The following is a 23,888-nucleotide window of genomic DNA, read 5'->3' on the forward strand; positions in this document are numbered from 1 at the left end:
ATTTTGTGTTGATATCCTATAGAGAAAGCCTCATGTTTTAGGCCAAACCAGTATTCCTTGACCCCAGCACATCTTTCTTCTCCCAAAAAGCTTTTTCCTCCTTATGGAGGACTCTGTTAAAATTCTTTTCTCCTTTTGATATAATCTGTTTGAATCTCCATGTATATAGGGGGAAAAAATCAAGGAGGATACAATTTCTTAAAGTTTTTTAATTAAAAAAAATAAAGAAATACAAATAAAATAAATTTAATTAATGTGTTGATTAATTCCAGTTAGTTAACATACAGCGTAATATTAGTTTCAGGTGTACAATTTCATGATTCAGCACTTACATAAACACAGGATGGAAAGAGACAATTTAAATAATCACGAGTGAGGAGGCTTTTTAAACCAATAGCACTTGCCTCATGCTTTTAACAAGAAAGGCATTTTAAATCCCAAGGCTCGGGGCCCCTGGGTGGCTCAGTCGGTTAAGCGTCCGACTTCGGCTCAGGTCATGATCATGCGGTCCGTGAGTTGGAGCCCCGTGTCCAGCTCTGTGTTGACAGCTCCAGCCTGGATCCTGCTTTGGATTCTGTGTCTCCCGCTCTCGCTGCCCCTCCCCCTCTCAAAAGTAAATAAACATTAAAAAAAAATTTTTTTAACAGCCCTCAGAACCTCAAAATTCCTACAAGGGCTTGCACCGTATTAATCACAGCTTTTACCCAACCAGACAACACCAAAAACCTTACAGCAGCGTCTGGATCTTGAATTTTCTGAGGGTTCCCTGCCCATCCTCTCCCTTGCAGATGCTCCAGTAAGTCTTTGTCCTGCAGCAGAGACAAGTCTTCCCATGTTACCATTGTATCATCAATGTAATTGGCCCATGGTACTGATGTGGGGAAGGAGAACAGGGACAGGTCCCAGCAACCATTCCGGGACATATGGTGGGGCTGTGCAGGCAGCCCAGGGGGAAGCACTTGAAAGGTTCATCATTGTCCCTCCCATGCGAAGGCAAATTGATCTTAGTTAGGAGAAACATATTTGTCAGTCTTTTCCATGAATCTCTTGAAAATGAAGCACTTTTGCAGGAACACTTTTTGCCAAAGGCTCAGAGAAAAACCAGTGCTGTGTGCAAGAAACACAAGACTTAACAGTGGCCAGGGTTAAAATCCGATGAGAGGTCATTATAATGCGGTGAACAAAGGAACTTCTACAGATGTATATTACAAACGTATGTTACAGATATACGTTACAAAGTATGCCCCCTTTCTTTCCGTCAGTCTCTGTGGGCCAGGTTTTGATTACCTCCTGGAGAGTTTACATTTCAAAGACATGATAACATTTACAACTTGAAGGGACAGAGAAAGAATGCAAGTTTTCTAGAAGTTTTTGAGTAACTGCTATTTAAAAAAAAAAAAATTTTTTTTTGGTAAGGGTCAGAAAGCATGGGGTGTTTTGTCTGTGTTTTCAGCAGTTACCATAACATTCTCCTCTTTTCCTTCATTTCATCACTTTCTCAAAGATTTCACCTCTTTGTGCACTAAGCAGGCTTTGCCACAAATGCCCGGATCTTAATCAGTGGCAGCTTGCACCCTCCTGGCTTTGCAAAACAGCACCCTAAGGTCTCCAACGGACTATCCTGCTCTCCCACCCCTGTCTTCCAGCCCTGAAAGTAACAGACTAGTGGACACCCCCACATCCTTCTCTAACCTCAGCTCTTCTAACTTTCTAACCCGAGCTTCACCCTCTAGTCGGGCCTGGTGGCCAGCGAACTGCCCACAGTAGAGGTCAGCCCACCGCGGCAACGACATGCTTCCCTCCTCCCTCACAGCGTGCCCTGAGCAGCTTCACCAAGTGCATTATATCAGCCTGTGCTTTTGGGGTGTCCCTGTAGTCATGCAGTGGTCCATCTGACATACAAGTCACCCCCCTCCGCCCCCCGCACACACACAGAAGTCGATGGCCAACTTAGGAGTCCCCCTGCAGATGCCTCTTGACCAAGGCCCATTTTTTCAATCTGCTGACTGGCTCACCAATTGTTGGTTCATAATCCTCTCGGGAGATTCCCAGGCGAAATCTGAAACCAGCCCCATATGAAGAAGGCAAATAGAGGCAGGCCACTCCAGGTTGGTAGGTGGCAGTTTTAATAAAGGAATTTACAAAAGGAATTTACATGAGAGGCTTGTCTTGGGAGACAGCTAGACCGGTGGGTGCCCCCCACCTGCTTGGGCTCGGTCACATACACCATGCAGGTGTTCTCATCACCACATCACTATCTCAAGGCTGTGTCCTCTGGGAGTGAGAACCACCATTCCAAGAACAGGGGAAGGCATGAGGAACCTCCAAGTGCCTGGGTCCAGGTCATGGGTCAGCTGGTGGTCACGTCTCTTTGATGACGTTCCCAAACAATATCACTTTCAGATACTGATTTCATTTTCTTTGGATATATACCCAGAATTGGACTGCAGGATCATATGGCAGTTTGATTTTTAATTTTTTGAGAAACTTCCATACTGTTTTCCATAGTGGCTGCATGCACCAGTTCGCATTCCCACCCAAGTGAATTCACCCAAGTCAGTTCTCCCTTTTCTCCACACCTCACTAAAAGTTGTACCTCGGAGCATTTGGGTGACTCAGTCGGTTGAGCATCTGACTCTTGATTTCAGCTCAGGTCATGATGCCAGGCTCGTGGGACCAAGCCCCGCATCAGGCTCTGTCCTGAGCATGGAGACTAGTTAAGATTTTCTCTCTCTCTCTCTCTCTCTCTCTCTCTCTCTCTCCTTCTGTCCCTCTCCCCTGCTCCTGCTCTCTCTCTCTCAGTCTTTCTCCCCAATAATAAATAAATAAATAAATAAATACATACATACATACATACATACGTACATACATACTGTCTCTTGTCCTTTTGATGATAGCCATCCTAACAGGTATAAGGTGACATCTCATTGTGGTTTTGATTTGCAATTCCCTGATAGTGATGGTGAATGTCTCTTTACCGACTTCTTGGCCATTTCTATGTCTCCTTTGGAAAAATGGCTGTTCACATCCTTTGTCCATTTTTTAATTGTTTTTTTTTTTGTTTGTTTGTTTTGGGGGGGTTTTTTTGCTGTTAAATTGTGTGAGTTTTCTATGTAATTTGGATAGTAACACTTCATCACATAGGTGGTTTCCAAATATTTTCTTCCACTCCCTAAGTTGACTTCTAGTTTTGATAATTGCTTCCTTTACTGTGCAGAAACATTTTCATGTTACATAGCCCACTTGTTTGCTTTTGCTTTTGTTGCCTGTGCTTTTAGGGTCTTATCCAAAAATTGGTGTCAAGACCAATGTCTAGGAGCATTTTCACTATGTTTTCCTCAGTAATTTTTATGGTTTCAGGTCTTACATTTAAGCCTTTAATTCCTACTAGTTAATTTTTGTGAGTGGTATGATATAAGGGTCCTGTTTTATTCATCTTTACTTATGAATATCCAGTTTTCTTAACACCATTTATGGAAGAAACTCTCATTTCTCCATTGAGTGTTCATGGCATCCTTGTCAAAAAGTCAACTGTACATGGGTTTATTTCTGGGCTCTGTACTCTATTCCATTGGTCCATGTGTCTGTTTTTATGCCATTACTATGCTGTTTTTTGATTACTACAACTTTGTAATAGTTTTAAATTGAGAAGCAGGATGCCTACCACTTTGTTCTTCCTCAAGATTGCTTTGGCTATTTAGGGATCTTCTGTGGTTTCATATGAATTTTAAGGTTGTTTGTTCTATTTCTGTGAAAACAGTCAATGTAATTTTCATAGAAATTGTATTGAATCAGTAGGCTACAGGATACTTTTCTATTTATTCTTTTGTTTCTTAAATTTCTCTCACCAATGTCTCATCATTTTCAATGTACTTTCACTTCCTTGGTCAAATTTATTCCAAAGTATTTTGCTTTTTTTAAATTTATTTATTTATTTTTATTTTATTTTAAATAATTTTTTGTAATGTTTATTTTTATTTTTGAGAGAGACAGAGACAGAATGCAAGTGGGTTAGGGGCAGAGAGAGAGGGAGACACAGAATCCGAAGCAGGCTCCAGCTCAGAGCCTAACGTGAGGTTCAAACTCACAAACCATGAGATCATGACCTGAGCTGAAGTCGGATGCTTAAATGACTGAGCCACCCATGTGCCCCAGTATTTAGTTTTTGATGCTCTTGTAAATGGGATTGTTTTCTTCATTTCTTTTTCACATACTTTGTTGTTAGCATGTAGAAACACAACTGATTTTGTGTATGATGACTTTACCTCCTACCACTTTACTGGATTTATTTATACATTCTAATAGTTTTTGTGCCGTCTTTAGGATTTTATGTAGGTAAGATCATGTCACCTGCGAACAGAGACCATTTTACTTGTTTCTGTCTGATTTGGATGTTTTCTTTCTTTTTCTTGTCTAATTGCTCTGGCCGGGACTTCCAGAACTATGTTAAATAGGAGTGTTGAGACGGGCATACTTTTCTTCCTGACATTAGGAAAAAGGTCTCATTTTTCCACCACTGAGTGAGATGATACCTGGTGGCTTTTCATATACAGCCTTTATTATGTTGATGACCATTCCTCCTCTACCCAATGTGTTGAGAATTTTTATCAGGAAAGAAGGTTGAATTTTGTCACATGCTTTTTGTGCGTCTGCTTTGATGATCATATGACTCTTATCTTTTGTTCTATTAATGTGTTGTTTCACATTTGTTGACTTACACATGTTGAACCACGTTTGCAATCCAGAGATAGCTACAGCTCGATCACTGTGTATGATTCTTTTAATGTGCTGTTGAAAAACTGCTTGCCAGTATTTGGGTTTTTTTTTTTTAAGTTTATTTATTTTGAGAGAGCGAGCGAGCGAGTTTATTTATTTATTTTTGAGAGAGAGAGGAAGAGTGAGAGGATCCCAAGCAGTCTCAGGCACTGTCAGCACAGAGCCTGATGTGGGGCTTGAACCCACAAACCGTGAGATCATGAACTTGAGTTGAAATCAAGAGTCAGATGTTTAATGGACTGAGCCACCCAGGCTCAGTCCATTGAGCATCTGACTCCTGATTCTGGCTTAGGTCATATCTCTCAGTTCCTGAGATCAAACCCCACATCAGGCTCTGTGCTGACAGTGTGGAGCCTGCTTGGCAGGCTGCTTGGGATTCTCTCTCCCTATCTCTCCCCCCGCCTCAAAATAAATGAATAAACATAAAAAAATTCTTACTGTTAAAACAGGTCAAAATGATGATAAGAGGTCAATATAGTAATGGGCAGGAGAGGCAGGCATGACAGAACCTTTTGTGGCATGGAAAATATTCTTTATTTAGCATACACATATGGCTATATAGATATGCAATGATTCTCAAATTATATACTTAATATTTGTGACATTTTCTCTATGTAAGTTTATCACTCTATAAAAAGGTACAATTAATATTACACTAGGCTTTTTAAAGGAGCTGGGACTTTTTATATTTTCTGCTTCTTCTACTTTTTGGTATAAAATAGTAATTGTTGCTTGAGAGTTTGATGGAACTTACCAATAAAACTATCTAGGCCTTCAGCGTTAAATTCAATTTCGTTGCTTCTTCTTGTGTTAATAGCCACTTTATTTTTTTTTTTTTAATTTCTTTTTCAACGTTTTTATTTATTTTTGGGACAGAGAGAGACAGAGCATGAACGGGGGAGGGGCAGAGAGAGAGGGAGACACAGAATCGGAAACAGGCTCCAGGCTCTGAGCCATCAGCCCAGAGCCCGACGCGGGGCTCGAACTCACGGACCGCGAGATCGTGACCTGGCTGAAGTCGGACGCTTAACCGACTGCGCCACCCAGGCGCCCCAAGCCACTTTAAATATATTTCATAAAAATTGTGGCTTATATAGCATATTTCTTTCTCGCTTAAGAATGATAGTTGGCTCCAGATACAATTCCAAATTCAGTGTTCTTGCTTCTTTGAAGATATTACTTTGTCTTATAAGTAATGTTGCCACTGAGAAGTTTAGAGTCAATCTGATTCTTGTTCCTTAACAGGTGATGTGCTCTTTCTTTTGGAAATTTTACTCTGGTACTTTAAAAAAACAAAACAAAACAAAACAAAACAAAAACTTCTCTATAGTTTGTCTGGGTGTGAAAGTTTTTTCTCATATTCCTTTAGTGGCAATCCAGAAGTGCTTCCAAAATGAAGCACTCACAAATCCTTTTTATTCTGTGAAATTTCCATCTACTGATAGAATTCCTCTAGTTTTCTGTTTCTTACTTGTAGGACCCTTGTTAAGTATATGCTGAGGCTTTTCTTCTGTCCCCTGTATCCCTTACCATTTTATATTTTCCATGTTCTTGTTCTTTTTTCACGCCTTCTTGGAAAATTACTGAAACTGATTGGGGCGCCTGGGTGGCTCAGTCGGTTGAGTGTTCAACTTTGGCTCAGGGCACGATCTCACGATGGTTCATGCATTTGAGCCCTACGGTGGGCTTTGCGCTGATAGCGTGGGACCTGCTTCGGATTCTCTGTCTCCCTCTCTCTCTCTCAGCCCCTCCTCCGCGAGCACTCTCTCTCTCCAAAATAGAATAATCATTAAAAAATGAAAATTACTGAAACGGATATTTCAACTCAGCAATTTGTTCTCTGCCTATATTTATCCTTTCTATTTATTTCTTAATTGTTTTCCTTAACTTCTTAGCTTAGTAGCTAGCACTTTTGTACTTGCCTGATATTAATCATGGACAGACACGGTGAGCAGCTTGGATCACTGCCACAGATTTCTGTGTCTGTAAAATTCAAATAAGTGATAAAATGAATTGGGGGAGATACAAGATCAGAACTGGCCCACTGTCTACACTTTCATCCCTCCCCTCCTGCAGCTCTCCTCCTGGACTGCAGGCATTGACCACCTTCTGCCCCGTCCACGGCTCTCAGGTCACCATTTCAACCTAAGTTGGTCTCGTTCTAATGTGATTAATTCTTTAGATGCTTATTTCCGTTTTAACTCAATCACTTCTCCAGAGGTGATTTTGGGAATTGGTAGCCCTGTTGATTCTACCATGTTGGCAGTAACAGGACTCATGGTATATAAGACAGATTTCCCACGGAAGGGGAAACACTTTGAGAAGATAATACAAATATGTGTCGTTTTGGAGCCCAGCTACACCCAATAGGATTCATTAATAAATCAAAATTCCAATTTCCGAAGTTAATCACCCCTTTATCTCTATGACTGATCAATGGTGAGGCTGCTAGCGTGGGGAATTCTGTAGATACTTTAGATCTTTCATAGCAATCTAACATATACAAAGTACACCACGATTTTCTGACAAATAGAGATCAGTGAAGCCTCTTCCATTCCTGTTAATCAGATATTACTAGGGGATGTGCAGGATGCTTTTCTGTTCATTGTTAGGTCCATTTGCCATTATAACCACAGTGGTATGAAACAGGAAAGAAAACCTTGCTATATCAAAAGAAATAACAGCAGTAGCTTTTGCATTCAGGAAACGGGGGCGGGTTATGGGTAACAGTAGTAAAAGTTAACTCTCCATGTGTATTACAGGAGGTTAACCAGTGCCCAAATAGTATGATTGGAGTCATATTCCTCACATAAGTCTGCTATGTGGGTAAGATTCCTGTGCATACTTCTACACTAGACTAATCTATTTATATGCTAAAGCTCTGTCATATTCCAATGTGAAAATCTAGGCAGCTCCTGCTAGACCAAAGCACAAGGCTGACCTGAGCCCCGAAGAAGCAGAACATGCAAATTCTGTGGAGTGGGGGCAGCTTATGCACAAAGGTAATTATAAGAATCCAGGAACCGAAAGCTGTCCAGGCAGCAGCTGCTAGAAGGATAAACCTTTTCTTGGATTTCTTGCCCAAGAGTCAAGCACAGGATCTAAAGTGGATGAAATTCCTCTACTTTGTCTTTGTTGGAAGAAGGATTTTTTGTTGATCTACTCTCCCGCCGCCTCTCAATACCTGAGGCAGAGGCAGGAGGGCCAATTTCGAGAGGATTTATGAGAGCATGTCAAACCCCACCCGAGAAAGAAATTAGGAAAGGAAAGAAATTAGAGACAGGGGTAGATGTGTGCTAAGTAATGGTGACAGGGTGAATAGGGAAAGAGGAACAAAGAGAAACCCCCTCAGGCAGGGGGGATAGGAGAAAACAGCAGCGGGACATTAAGTTTAGGTCAAATTTGGGGTGACTGGCTGGCTCAGTCGGAAGAGCATGCAACTCTCGATCTCGGGTTCGCAAGCTCAAACCCCACACTGGGCGTGGAGATTACTTGAATAAACATTAAAAAAAAAAAAAATCTTTGTAAGATTAGGTGAAATTTGGTAATTATGTGTATCTTTTGCCAGGCTATCTTCCCTTCTTCCCACCCCCTCTTAACACTAAATTTCAGTGAATGCTGATTGCAAGAGCGTTTGATAATGTTTTAGAGGAGGAGAAGGAGCAAGCTGTCCACACATTCGGTGACACGGGGCAGAGGGAAGATAAGAGGCCTCAGGAGAAAAGGGAAAAAAAAAAAAACAAAACAAGAGAGGGAGAATTCAACAAAAAGACACTGTGAGGAAGTAGTAGTTAGAAGCATCACAGCCCAAACACACTCGAGAACCATTAGAAGTTCTAGGGACAGGATGTAGAGCTAATGATTCAAGTCACTTCATTTCTTATTTTCCAAAGGACCTGAGAACTTGGACATTTTTTTTTTTATATACATATAATGTTTTTGAGTTTTTCTGAATTCATTATTTATTTATTTTAAAGTTTTTTTTTTTTTAATGTTTATTTATTTTTGAGACAGAGAGAGACACAGCATGAGCAGGGAAGGGGCAGAGAGAGAGGGAGACACAGAACGTGAAGCAGGCTCCAGGCTCTGAGCTGTCAGCACAGAGCCCGACGCAGGGCTCGAACTCACGAACTATGAAATCATGACCTGAGCCGAAGTCGGACGCTTAACCCACTGAGCCACCCAGGTGCCCCAGAACTTGGACATGTTATATGTAGATCGTGTATCTGTCCCCAGCAGATGTGTGAGCTCTAACGATTTTTCTCAGGATCCCCAGGTGATGAGCCTCCTCTATTACCTGCTGATCCCCTTGACTTGAACCCAGCAGGTCAGACATAAAGGACCTCATTCTTTTCTCCCCTTTGATGGATAAGCACACATTCGGATGCAATTTGCAGATGCAAGCAGGCACTTTTTCCTTGTAAGGGTTTATCATTTGACTTTCCAGTGCACGTAGCTTGAAGCTAAGGGGTTACTTCGCATCTTCAAAACAAGTAATTCGGAGATAGTGGTGTAGAGAGTAATTTTACAGAGACAGTGTGACTCTTTTTACCAGTTATTTTCCCAGATGTCGTGCACCTGCTCTCACTTCTCCAGGCTATCGGGAAAGAGCAGAAACTACATATCACTGGGTGAATATTGGGAATGCCAGGAGCCAGATTAGGGTCAGGTTTAGGAGTTAGGACATTCCTGTTCCCTCAGCATGTTACAGCCTTGGTGAATGTGGAGTGTCTTCTCAATTCATATCCTAGAAGATGCTCCGCCCGTGGGGTAATTTGAACCAATTTACATTTTCAAAGATCGCTGTGCTTGAGGATACAAGAAATAATATTTATTTTAATTAAATGTGTAACACACGTGTGCTACACCCAAAAACTCAACTATGAGAAGACAATTAGGTTTGGAAGCAAGTTGAGGTATGAGTATGTTCACAAAGTCACAAAGTTAACCTAAAATCGTTCTCCTTCCAAGTGACCTGCACTCTCCTATTCCAATTATGCCTCCGTGAAATTTTTAGATTTATTTATGTTTACTAAGAAATTTCGGACATACCCACATCTACCCCAAGTGAATTGAAATTCCAGAGTCTGTAGGGTGGAGGGGAGGGGCTGAAATTATGTAAGAAAAGATGACGTAATTAGGATAGAACATTTCTGGAATCTTCAAATGTTCTTACTGTGATGTCATCTTGAGGAAAGAAACCTCAGCTCCGGAGGTGGATTCAACGTCTCTTTCAGTGTGACCACAGATCAATCACCTAGGATTTCACTCAGGAAAAGAAAATGTATACTTGGATTAAAGCAGCTAGGGTATGAATTCCATAAAAAGCGGTTTGTGTTAGAGTCTCTAGATGTTCACAAAGATTTCTTGATAACACAGAACTGGTCTGGAAGGACCCAAGTATTTATTATTGGACATTTTATGTAAAGATAGACCACAAGTTAGCACTGTCCTATCCTGATGTAGGCAGTGATATTTTCTGAACGTCTAGCCTGGACCAAAATGTAATAGGAGTTTCAATACAGGCATATTTATTCTTCAAATGACACCCCATTGACTCCAATCTCAACATTCTCAGGTGCAAGCTCTTCTTCATTCAGGAGTTTCTCCTCTTCCAGACCTTCTTTCTCTGAAGACCGTGAAAACCAACCTGCAATAGCAAATTCAGGGCCCTGTTATAATTACAACTCAGAGACTAATAAGAGCCTTTGAGGGGCGCCTGGGTGGTGCAGTCGGTTAAGCGTCCGACTTCAGCCAGGTCACGGTCTCGCGGTCCGTGAGTTCGAGCCCCGCGTCGGGCTCTGGGCTGATGGCTCAGAGCCTGGACCCTGTTTCTGATTCTGTGTCTCCCTCTCTCTCTGCCCCTCCCCCGTTCATGCTCTGTCTCTCTCTGTCCCCAAAAAAATAAATAAACGTTAAAAAAAAAAATTAAAAAAAAAAAGAGCCTTTGAGAGGCATCAGAACCATGGACAAGAGGAAAACAGCACCCTGGGGGACCCAGATTGAGATAATTTCTGCATAATATAAAACCCATCAGGGAAATCATCCATACAAACTGTTGATTTCACACCGTTGTGTAGGAAAGATCTGTAATAGAGACTAAAGACCTCTGAAGAGCTGCTTCGCAGTCAATACAAACAGCAGAGACACGAAATTGGAGAAGGAATGGTGAGAATCCTACTTTTCTCAATTAGATTGGGCCACATCAAGGGAATTTGGTAACAGGAAGGTATAACTCTATTACCATATATCCCATGAAGTCACCTAGACACCAGATCCTGACTCCCCCAGTGTCCACAAGGATAATCCCAATCTTTTCTGAAAGTCCTTAAATGGGTATAGCTGCTTCTGCTTCCCCTGTTGTTCTCCTCCCAAGGAACCCCACCACCTTCAAGAAGGCTGTGGTAGCAGATGATCTGTTGGGCCTTCCAACTCTGAATAGTGTGGATCCAGCTCCATGGACATATAGCTCATGAGGTTGTGTAGGACTCCATGCTTCAGAAGGCCCTGTGCTTGGTCTCACATCCTGTTGTCACCATCTTCAAAGTCTTAGTATTTTTGAGGGGCACCTGGGTGGCTCAGTCGGTTGAGCACCCAACTTCAGCTCAGGTCATGATCTCAACAATCGTGAGTTTGAGCCCCGCAGCGGGCTCACTGCTGTTAGCGTAGAGCCTGCTTCGGATCCTCTGTCCCCACTCTCTCTGCCATTCTGTCCCCACACTCTCCTCCATTCACTCCCTCTCTGTCAAAAATAAATAAGAACAGGAGTGCTTGCGTGGCTCAGTCATTTGGGCGTCCGACTTTGGCTCAGGTCATGATCTCACTGTTCGTGAGTTGGACGCCCACATCAAGCTCTGTGCTTACAGCTCGGAGCCTGGAGACTGCTTCGGATTCTGTGTCTCCCCCTCTCTCTGGTCCCCCCTGCTTGTGCTCTGTCTCTCTGTCTCTCAAAAATAAAAAAAGATTAAAAACATTTAAATAAACACATTAATAATTGTTGAACAAGGAATCCCACTTCATTTTTCATTGGGCCCTGAAAATTATGAAACCAGTCCTGCCATAGGTCTTAAAGAAATATGGAGTAATTCTTGCCCTTCACCCAAAACCTGACCCCATGGAAACCCATACTTATCAGAGTAATCTTAATATATTATTAGCGGCCACAGAATATCAAAAAGTAGTCTAACATTAATGTTTGGCCATTTTATCTATATTTCTCACTTTGTCACATTTTGAATTCCCCCCCCCCAATCTTTTAATAATCTATGTGATTGCTGTGATTGGAAAAACATGACCACAGCATCAAAAAGTACATGCATGGCCACAACTGCAGGAAAGTCCCTATCACCAGATCCAACCCATTCCCATCCTCCCTAAAGATGCTAAGAAATAACTGAAATGACTTGGGAAGCTAACTCTCTCTCTGATTAAGAGATATTCTTTTCCTTGTCGGTAAGGGACTATTTTACTACTTGTCTGTGAGGTGCTATTCTCAGGATGACATAATTTGCGGGGCCTCGTGCAAAACAAAATCAGAGCCTCTTGTTCAAAGACCATCAAAAAGCTCAAGATGGCAACAGGAGGGCAACAAGCCAAGTGTGAGGTCCTTCTTAGTGTGGGACGTGGGCAGTTGCACAGGTCACATTCCCATGAAGGTGGCCCTGAGCAGGTCTATCTCATCTGTCCCACATAAAGAAGTCTTGGCAAGAATTTCAGGGGCGGGAAATCCTTCATTTATGTAACTGTATTCCGGATCACCTGTCTCTTGTCCTCTAAGGGCAGGCTAGGGCCTCTGGTGGAGCACATAAGTAGAGCAGACCTACCCCCAGGAATCAGGATAGGATCATTCTGGATCTAACAGTGACCTCTTGCGTGACCTTGAGAAAGTCACATCCTATCTACTTTCAGTTATTTTATCTATGTAGTAGTGGTTGATTATACAATTCCTCTGATCCCTTTAAGTACCAATAATCCCTGAGGCTATAATTGAAGGCATTCTGGATAATTGGTGGATATATCAGCTTATGGGGTGCCTGGGTGGCTCAGTCGGTTGAGCATCCGACTTCGGCTCAAGTCATGATCTCGCCGTCCGTGAGTTCGAGCCCCGCGTCGGGCTCTGTGCTGACAGTTCGGAGCCTGAAGCCTACTTCGGATTCTGTGTCTCCCTCTCTCTCTGACCCTCCCCCGTTCATGCTCCGTCTCTATCTGTCTCAAAAATAAATAAACGTTAAAAAAAATTATAAAAAAAAAATTCGGCAGCATTCGCCCCCTAAAATACCAAAAGGTTCGCCAAATCCCAATATATTTCAGTAAAATGATCTCTCAGTTGCCTCCCACCCTGGAGTTTTACAATGTTTTGTCAAACCAGATATCTTGGTTTGGGAAATACCTATATGTTATCATAGAGCTGAAACCATCAGAACAGCTATGCACATGGAGAACTGTCTCTTTCTTACTCTCTAAAGTCATGAGGTGTCAGGGGAAAAACAGTTTAAACCAGCCTGAGAAGTAGTCATTCAGTTCCTGAGAGAATGGTCCCCAGGAAACCAGACTTCCCCTCTCAGAGGGCTGAGGTTGCCATCTCCCAAAACTCTATTCCCCCTTCAGTCCGTCTTCCACACAGGCCTTCCTACCCCCACCCCAGTCCCCAAAGCAGACTGGCCTGCCTTGCCTATAACGTTCCCAGATCTAACTCTGTCTTCATACTCTCTGGCGCACGGTAGCAGCTTGGCCACAGAATTATCTGCCAGGCGAGAAACCTTCCCAGAACAGACGTGAGAGGATAAATCTGCATATATGAAAAGTAAATAAAGATTCATAACAGAACCTCGGGCTTGAAATGGTTTCTTTCCAGAGAGAAGACTCCGTGTTCACTGGGGAGCAGAGAGAGCTGCTGAGAGCCTGAGAGTGTGGAGAAAGGTATGGTTCTAAGGAGGGTTGCAGGAGTTGTATGTGTAGATGCTGCACCACGGATGCTGTGAATCACCCTAGATAGTGGTTTATCGCCAGAACGTGCTAGGGAGGGCAGGGACATCCACCCAATTCCAGCTGTTTCTCCTCCCTAGTTCCATGGTCATTATCAACGACTTCACATGCAGCCCCGTGTGGATACTCTTCACAAGTGGGCAAGATTGATACAAAGGTTCTGAGTCAGAAACTCACATGCTAAAACACGTTTTTATAGAGCCACCTTTGAAGTCTCTGGGGCTGCTCTCAGCTCATCAGAGCCCCTTCCTTGTTCATGCTTTATGGACATACCCCGGAAGAGTCCTAACCTGTGTCCCTATTCCTGGTGCTGAACTCACTGCTGTCATGGGATACCATATTTCTTTGGTCCTTCTAGTCCAAGGTCATTGAGGTTTAAAGTCCAGAGCAGTCCACATATCACATTTTCCGGAAGATGCAATAAGGACAAAAGGCAGCTTCAGTGTCCACATCACAACGGCCCCTTCTCATCCACAGCCCACAAGCTCTCCTTTTCCTCATCCCCTTTTTGAGCCTACCTTTGCATTTTATTTTCTTTCTGCACGGCCGAATCACCAGGAAAATGAGAAAAAGGAAGATGCAGGGTCCAAAGATGAAACTGAGGATACCTGTCACAAAGAAGATCCCAGGGCCAGGATTTGAGCCTAAATTGGACTCTGAGAAAAACATATTCTCAGGATGGGAAAGGACATGGGGGAAATCCTGCCCCTACTGTCACCTGGTGGGTTTTCAGGACGGTGAAGTCACAGCACAGGCACAATGGGAGATTGTGAGATCCTGGCAGGTACTGGCCCAGCCTTTGGCTTTCAGAGAGCCCAACCCTATCCAATACTACCTTGAGAAGTTGTAGGAGAGAATGCTAAGGAATATCAGGAAGCTTCACAAATTGCCACACGCATAGGTTCAGAAGCACTATATCCAACCCCCCTTTCCAGGAATGGAGCCCACCCACATCAGAGCAGGGAGAGAGAAGGCTTGGAGTGCTCTTGTTTAGGATGAGAATATTCCCAGAGCAAACAAGACCCACGTGCACGGCAACTGGTTTGTTTTCCCAAGTTTTCTGTTCTAAGTCAACCCAAGGAAGGGAAAACTTTCCCAGGAAGGGACTCCTGATCCTTTCCTGAAAGGTCCAGTCTTCCTCAGGGCACATCCAATCTTGTCTAAAATGTGTGCACCAGAGATCATCTTAGAATAGCTCTCCTGCCCTGTGGGACAAAAAGACTGGCACACTGTCTTCGTGTGAATATGAGGCAGATTTTCCCTATTGTCTGGACAGTAAAGAAAGAGCTTAAGTTGTCCAATTATCACCAGAAAGCCCACCCTCATCCTTCACCCTGTTCTTGGGATGTCCTAGGTGCCCCTCTTCCAAAAGTACCTGGAGAAATCCATCAATTTAGGCACGTAGCCTCACCTGGTATAAGAACTCTTACAGTTCCGTTGAAGCACTTTTTGAAAGAACATTTTTACATTCCTACCATGTTTCCTAAGTCTGCCATAACAAAGTCCACGCTCTCTCTGGAGGCATTAGGGAAGGATTCTCCCTTGCCTAGTTTCTGGTGCTTGTTGGCAATTTTGGGCATTCTTCTGTTTGTAAATGCATCACTCCAATCTCAGCCTCCTCCATCACATGGCAGTCTCTGTGCGTCTGGTCTTCACACAGTGTTCTTCCCTGTGTTTGTGTCTAAATGTCCCTTTTCTTATAAGGGTACCAGTCATTGGATTAGGGCCAACCCTAAGATGCTATTTCTAAATAAAGTCACATTCTGAAGTTCTGAATGGACATGAATTTTGGAGAGATATATTCAAACCAGTAGGTAACTAATCCCCAAAACTGTCAAGACTAATTCTCCTTTACGAAGTTTCAATCCACAACCCAATCTTCTTCACTCAACAGACAACCTCAGTTGATACCGCAGGGAGATGGAATGGCCCTTCATATTTTTTCCAATTAGAAACAGAGACCCATGCACTGAAGAGTCACTGGATAGATGAGGACTGTCCCCAAGGAGGGAACAGCCACCAACACTTACAGCAGCTCGAAAATGAATGCCTTAGTCAGAAAGGGGGTTACACCAGAGAAGCCCCTTTGTACCTCTCCAGTTCATTTGCTTTATGCGTTAAGTATGCATTTTTGCATTAAGTTATGGGAGCTTATTCCTGCTGGATTCTTGTACGCTTCTTTTTCTGGGGTATTTTGCAAGAGGAAGGTTAGCTAAGACAAGCTACAGATCCCCACCACTGCAGTTGGGTCTTGAGTCCACAAATCATCACCTCCCTCCTATACCACATTCTAGATTTCCTTCATCCTGTATTAGCACCTCTGCTGGTCTAGGTAGCTTAGCTGGTGGGATGATCCAGACCCTTACCCTGAGTGATCTAAAACTCTGGCCACCATATACTTCTCAGGCTGTGACTCATGCACTAACTAGTATATTTATTATCAAAATGGGGCAAGGAAGTGCCAAGAGATATCCAAGTATATGTGCCAAGTATATTCTTGTCTGCACCTGTTGTGTGACAGTTTTCCTCTTCCTGATGATTAGGGTCATTTACCCCAATAATGAGGTTATTATTTTCTTGCTTATTGATAATTTGTCATGGATATTCTGATGTGACTGGAAAGGAGCCATGGCTTAAAGTTTAATGTGGCACTTATGTGATCCCTGGTGGAATCATTCTTCCTTCTGGGAACCAGAGCTTCTAAATCCACAAAGCCTAGACTTAGAAGATAGAAATCCCAGGGGCGCCTGGGTGGCTTGGTAGGTTGGGCCTCCGACTTCGGCTCAGGTCATGATCTCATGGTCCGTGAGTTCGAGCCCCACATCGGGCTCTGTGCTGACTGCTCAGAGCCTGGAGCCTGTGTCAGATTCTGTGTCTCCCTCTCTCTCTGCCCCTTCCCTGTTCACGCTCTGTCTCTCTCTGTCTCAAAAATAAATAAAAAAATAAAAACGTTAAAAAAATTTAAAAAAAAAAAAAGAAGAAGATAGAAATCCCAAATACCTCAAGTGGACCATTGGGAATGAAGGTAAGCATAGCCACTCCTATTTCCACTTATTCTTGGATCCATGTATTCTCACCTGTTGGCCATATCATGGGTAACCACATAATGGTAACTTATTTTGAGAACATACATTGTACTGTGGATGGTGGGCCCCATCCTTGCAGGGTATCATCTCCAAGCTGTTTTTCAGCTACACCTTCAACAGGCATTTCCATCACTCTGTCAGTGGATAGGTGATAGGACCCTTGGATCCGACAGTCACATAACGCCTGCCAAATCTCCTTTGCCATAAAATGAACCCTTGGTCCAAAGCAATGTGGTGCAAGATCCCACATTAATGAACTAAACACTTTATAAGACCCCAAATAGCGGTGCTGGCTGAAACCCTGCAGGACTTCCAGATATCAAAAATTTAAAAAGACATTACTAGAAAAGAAAACTACAGGCCGATATCTCTGATTATTACAGATGCAAAATTCTCAATAAAATACTAGCAAACCAAATTCAGCAGCACATTAAAAAGATCATTCACCATAAACAAGTGGGATTTATCCCTGGGATGCAAGGGTGGTCAACACCCCCAAACCAGTCAATATGAAGCATCACATTAATAGAATGAAAGAAAAGATTCATGTGATCATCTTAATAAATGCAGAAAAAGCATTTGACAAAGTTTAACACCCATTCATGATAAAAATGCTTAACAAATCAGGCATAGAAGGAACATATCTCAACATAATAAAAGCCATATCTGTCAAGCCGACAGCTAAAAAGCCTTTTCTCTATGATCAGGAACAAGACACCAGGGCCTACTGTCTCCACTCCTATTCAACATAGGGCTGAAAGTCCTAGCTAAAGCAATAAAGCAAGAAAAAGAAATAAAAGATATCCAAATCTTAAAGGAAAAAATAAATTTCTCTCTATTTGTAGATGACATGATTTTTATATAGTAAATCCTAAAGACTCAACCAATCTAATCAATGAGTTCAGTAAAGTTATGTATCCAAAATTAACATGCAAAAATTAGTAGTTTCTAGACACTAACAATGAATTTCCTGAAAAACAAATAAAGAAATTGATCTTATTTATAACATCAAAAATGATAAAATACTTAGGAATAAATTTAACCAAGAAATTAAAAGATCTCTACTTGGTGAAAGAAATTGAAGAAGGCATAAACAAGTGAAAAGATATCCTATGTTCATGGATTGGAAGAATTAATATTGTTAGAATGCTCATACTACTCAAAGTCATCTTTATGTTAAACACAATCTCTATCAAAATGCCAATGGCATTTTTCACAGAAATAGAAAAAACAATCCTAAGATTCATATAAAATCACAAAAGACCTGAAATAGACAAAGCAATTATGAAAAAGAAGAACAAAGCCACACACATCACATTTACTGATTTTAAGCTATATTACAATGCAATAGTAAATTAAGCAGTATGGTACTGTTATAAAAAATACACACACAGGCCAATGGAATAGAGTATAGGGCCCAGATATATATTCTACATATATTGTCAACTAATATTTGACAAGAGAGCCAAGAACACTCAGTGGGGAAAGGATTGTCCCTTCCACAAACTGTGTTGGAAATACTGGATAACTACATGCAGAAACATGAATGTGGATCTCTGCCTTCCATCATTCACAGAAATTAACTCAAAATGAATTAAAAATGTTGACATAAGATTGATAGAGCGAAACTCCTAGAAGAAAAAATAGGAAAGAAGTTCCTTGACATTGGTCTTGGTGATGAATGATTTTTTTATAGATATGACATATATTAAAAGCACAAGCAACAAAAACAAAAGTTAACAAAGTGAAACTACATGGTAATTGGGCATTATGCCAAATGAAATAAGTCAGAGAGAAAGGCAAATACTGTATTATAGCACTTATATGTAGAGTCAAAAAAATCAAATTCCTATAAATGGAGAGTACATGTTGCATACCAGAGGCTGGGGGTTGGGAGAATTGGGAAGATGTAGTTTAAGGGTACAAACTTGCAACCAGTAGATAAATAAGTCCTGGAGAATTCATGCACAGCATAATGGCTATAGACAATAATGCTGTGTTATAAACTTCAAAGTTGCTGAAAGACTAGATCTTTATTGCTCCCCCACAAAAAATAAATTATGTGATGTGATAGAGGTGTTACCTAATGTTATGGTGGTAATCATATTGCAATATATAAATGTATCGAATCAACACATTGTACACCTTAAATTTACACAAAATTATATGTCAATTATATCTCAATAAAAATAACTTTTTAGGCGCACCCGGGTCGCTCGGTCGGTTGAGCGTTCGACTTTGGCTCAGGTCATGATCTCACGGCTTGTGAGTTGGGGCCAGCGTTGGGCTCTGTGCTGACAGCCTAGAGCTTGGAGCCTGCTTTGGATTCTGTGTCTCCCTCTCTCTCTTCCCCCTACCTGCTCGCATTCTGTCTCTGTCTCTCTCAAAAATAAATAAACATTAAAAAAATTTTAAAAAGAAAAATAACTTTTTAAAATGGTGAAAACATGATCAGTACTTGTTTTGTTGATAGCAAGGGTATGATAAGCAATTTGTGTAAAACAGATTTCATTTCCAAGCACTGTAAGACATTTTCATTATTTACTCAAAGGCCTGGAAAGAATGTGAAAGTAGTAGACTGGTTTATATGAAAATGAACAGAAGAAGGGGAGGCAGAGAAACAGAAACGTTGACGAAGAGGACCTAAGAGTAGAAGGGCATATACTTTCTTTTCTTTTTTTTTAAATTTTTGAGATAGAGAGAGACACAGCATGAGCAGGGGAGGGGCAGAGAGAGAGGGAGACACAGAATCTGAAGCAGGTGCCAGGCTCTGAAGCTGTCAGCACAGAGCCCGATGCAGGGCTGGAACTCACGAACCGTGATATCATGACCTGAGCTGAAGTCGGACACTGAAGTCAGACTGAGCCACCCAGGCGCCCCAGAAGGGCATGTACTTTCTAACCAGATTGCCACAGTGTAAAATGGGGATTCATTTTGTATCTGATTTGTAATCTATAGGTCCACCATGTCCGGGGAACTATAATTTATTCCCAGGTGACATGTCCATAGTGGCCATGGTAGTCTTGAGGACAAAAGCTTCTCTGTGATGTGATGGAAAGGAAAGACATACCTCACACTTGCTGCCCTCAGGAGTCCTTGATCTTTATAAGGCTTTCACTTACCAACCAGAAATGAGAGGAAAGACCCAATGATCATGTTCCCTTGAGTCCATCTCACCTTTTTTTTTTTTTTTCATCTTCTTGACAATTTTTTTATCCTTCTAATCCCAATTTTCTACTCTTCTGGTTCTTTGTTCTGTTGGATACTTCTCATTTCTTTAGGGCCACAATATGTTGTTCATTGGACATTGGAGACCTAGGCTTCATTAAACCAAAAAAAGCATCTTTTCTTGGGCTATATGTGGTAGAACTGACTCCAAAACAAGGTATCTGACTGTCAATAACACCAGCTGAGCTGAACCAGCCATTGAGTCAGACTCTGGGGATGGAGAAAAGAACAGCATATTTTTTTTAACATTTATTTAACATTGAGAGACAGAGAGACACAGAGTGTGAGCAGGGGAGGGGTAGAGTGAGAGGGGGAGACATAGAAGCTGAAGGAGGCTCCAGGCTCTGAGCTGTCAACACAGAGCCCGATGAAGGGCTCGAACTCACAAACTGCGAGATCATGACCTGAGCAGAAGTCAGTCGCTCAGCCAACTGAGCCACCCAGGTGCCCCATGAACAGCATATATTTTTTGATAGAACTTTTTTATAGGAGCTTTGGAGACAAAATGAGACCTAATGTCAGGAAACCTTGTAGCTCATATAAGGAGATATTTAAGAGTCAGCAAGTAATCGGTGTTTGTATTTCAGAAAGTTTACTTTTTATATAGTCTCTGATGGCAGAGGAGATGTTAAACAGGATTTCTGTTGGTTCCCAGAAAATAGTGAAGCCAGGGATGGGACTATATAATTCCCTTCCTGCTGTAGCAGCCCCATTAGGGACCAGGAGAGTCCCCTGTATGGTTTGAAAAAGCTAAAGCTATTACCTGAAGGCATGAGGATCTGAAAAACCATGAACTGAGTCTTCTTTCTCCAGGGAATTGCTTTTCTCCTATTCAGTATGCTAGTGAGTGCTCAAGGTTAGCATAGCCTCAATTCTTAAAATCAGCAGAGATATTAGATTGGCTCAAAGAATGTGGAGAGCTATCTCTGGGGTTGTAAAGACAATGCCTTTTTACTGACCGTTTGGTTTTAACCAAATGTGACCTTTAGTAACAATGAATGTTGGTTTTTCTCCTGTGGGGGGAGACTCTGTTTTTCAAGTTCAGCAGTGGGATGTTCCAGACATATGAAGTTGGTTTTCTGAATCAGCCCCCACAACACCGAAAAGCTCAGTGAATGTCAAATCACTTCCAAAGTATCCCGTAATGGAATGTATGCGTCAGGCTGGATCTCTGATCTATCCTTCATATACTCTGTTACCCTTTAGACTATGGGCATCTGTGTCAGACAGGGGTTGGGGAGTGGGGTGGAGGAATCAGGTGAAGGGGAGTCTGAAGAGGAGGAGAAGGCTAAATGCATAAGTAGAAACATGTCTGCCTGCTGAAAGTCAATTCTTGTAGATAATACTCCATAGAACTCACATTGTCTAAGCCAGATTGCTGGATTTGGTGGTGAAGGTGGCGGTGGTGATGAGGATACATATGTATGTGTATATGATAGGGCAGATATAGAAACTTTTCTGCCTATAAAGAAAGTCCTCCCGGGGTGCCTGGGCAGCTCAGTCAGTTGAGCATCTGATTCTTGGTTTCAGCTCAGGTCAAGGTTCAAGCCCCACACAGGGCTCTGTGCTGTGAGCACAGAGCTTGTTTGGGAGTCTCTCCCCTCCTCTCTCTCATTCTCTCTCAAAATCAATCAATAAATAAACTAAAAACAAGTAAAATAAAATCCTCCCAATATGAACTATAATTACACCCCCCAGATAACCCCGCACTTGCAAGGTAAGCCTGGCTTTGACTTTCTTTTTCTTCCCCACACACCTACAGCTCAGCTGTTTTTCTTATTTACTGTGGTCTTTCCCCAGCATTGGGTTCTTGGCAGAACTGTGTCTTCCTGCCTGTTATGTTTTTGCTTTTTTTTTTTAAGTTTATTTATTTACCTTGAGAGCGAGAGCATGCAAATGGGGGAAGGGCAGAGAAGTGGGGAGAGAGAGAATCCCAAATAGGCTCTATCTCGCGAACTATGAGATCATGACCTGAGCTGAAATCGAGAGTCAAATGATTGACCAACTAGCTACCCGGGCGACCCTGATGTTTTCCCTTCTTACCTCTTGATCATTCTGCAACCTCACTGTGCAGCAGAGAAAAGTGATGTCAAATGTAGGTGCCCTTAGATGGACTGACATTAGCATTGAAGGCAGAAGAGGGCTAGTCTTAGAGACTTCAGGATGTGTCTCTTTGGTTAATTTTTCCCTGCCCTAGTGAGGTATTCAAGCTTGTTTGGGAATGTCCTAATGGATTCACTCTTTAGGAAGAATGCTGTGCTTAGAACATGCTTTGGGAAATTTTGTCCCTTGTAGTTCCCCCGGATCCCATATGAAATCTTGTCTCCACTGAGCCCCTGACTGAGGAGAATACAAGATATCAGTGCTTGAGCTTCCGAAAGAACAATCTAGTCACATGGCTGGAGAGCCAGCTCTTCCAGATGTGTGCCTTGGTCCCCGGCTGCTGTAGCAATGTCCCTCAACTCTCTATCCTTTCCCTCACACTTTTTCCTCCTGTTCCAAACCCCTCCAACCACAAGTCTCTGTCTCTCTTCTTTGGGAAAGTCTATGCCTCCAAACAGGAGCGAGAGGTTCTGCTCCTCATTTCCTTGTTGTATTTCTTGGAACTTCCAGTTCTTCAGGTTTGGGCCATATGCTAATGATGGTTGTCCTTCTGTAGGCTTTGCAGGCTTTTAGGGGTTGAGGTAGACTCTCACGATGAAATGTAAAATTGGCGCTCGGATTCCAGGTTGGCCTCTCCAGCCCCGAGAACAACGAATTAGGTTAAGAAGAAATCCCATGTCATCAGTCAAGCGCATTTTTTTGCAGAGAGAACTTTTTTAGAATCATGTTTTTACAGAGCATGTTCGGATGTTAAAGCGTTCAGTTCACATGAGTTTACCCCATCTACTTGTGACACTTCAACTTTGGTATCATGGTGTCAAAGGTCATCAAATACTCCCCAAGCCCGCCACGTACAGGACAAGTCAGGGTCTTCCAGCTCCCTTTAGATTCTTTCTGAACACTAAATCTCTGCTTTAATAGAGGGCACATCTCAGTCTCTACACACGTGTGTGTGCATGCATACACACACACACACACACTCACACTCATAATTGGATCATAAAGTACACAATTTTATATACACTTTCAAAATTAACAATATTTTTTTTTTATTTTTTAAGGTTTATGTATTTTTGAGAGAGAGAGAGACAGAGCACTAGTGGGGGAGGGGCAGAGAGAGAGAGAGACACACACACACACACACACACACACACACAGAATCTGAAGCAGGTTCCATGCTCTGAGCTCTCAGCACAGAGACCAATGCAGCACTCGAACTCACAAACTGCAAGATCATGACCTGAGCCGAAGTTGGACGCTTTACCGACGGAGCCACCCGGGAGTCCCTTAACGATATATTTTAAATTTCTTTCTGTCAATTAAAATATCTTCTATGTCATTTGTATTGTTGCCGGTATTACACTGTATTACTGAATCATAACTTATTTTTCTAATCCCATTTGTTGTATATTTATGTTTTCAATTACAATACTGTGATGAAATTTTTATGAACATCTACATTGACCCAATAGAAAAGCCATTATTATTTCCTCAAGATAACCATTCTGAAGCCTCTGATATATATTGTCTAATAGCCATCAAAATAGCTATCAGTAGCTTTGATTTTCAACATTAACTGAGAGCATTATTTTCTTCATAACTTTGCCATAAGTGCATTATATCATGTTTTTATCCATATTGATCCTATACACCAAAATATTATCTTATACTGTAACCTTAAAATGTCTGTCATAACATTTCTATTTTTTC

At 41.9% G+C, this 23,888-nt stretch overlaps 1 long non-coding RNA gene across 1 annotated transcript; it reads right to left on the reverse strand.

Annotated features, from left to right (window-relative positions):
• Positions 1-10,158: 10,158 nt before the first annotated feature.
• LOC121022040 (uncharacterized) lies at positions 10,159-14,474 on the reverse strand. Its single transcript, XR_005786793.1, has 2 exons — positions 14,280-14,474; positions 10,159-10,426 (listed from the first exon to the last, which is right to left on the reverse strand). It is a non-coding gene; the product is annotated as an uncharacterized LOC121022040 (long non-coding RNA).
• Positions 14,475-23,888: the final 9,414 nt, after the last annotated feature.

Source organism: Herpailurus yagouaroundi, unplaced genomic scaffold, assembly GCF_014898765.1.
Source record: "Herpailurus yagouaroundi ecotype Mexico unplaced genomic scaffold, PumYag 355, whole genome shotgun sequence".
Taxonomy (NCBI): domain Eukaryota; kingdom Metazoa; phylum Chordata; class Mammalia; order Carnivora; family Felidae; genus Herpailurus; species Herpailurus yagouaroundi.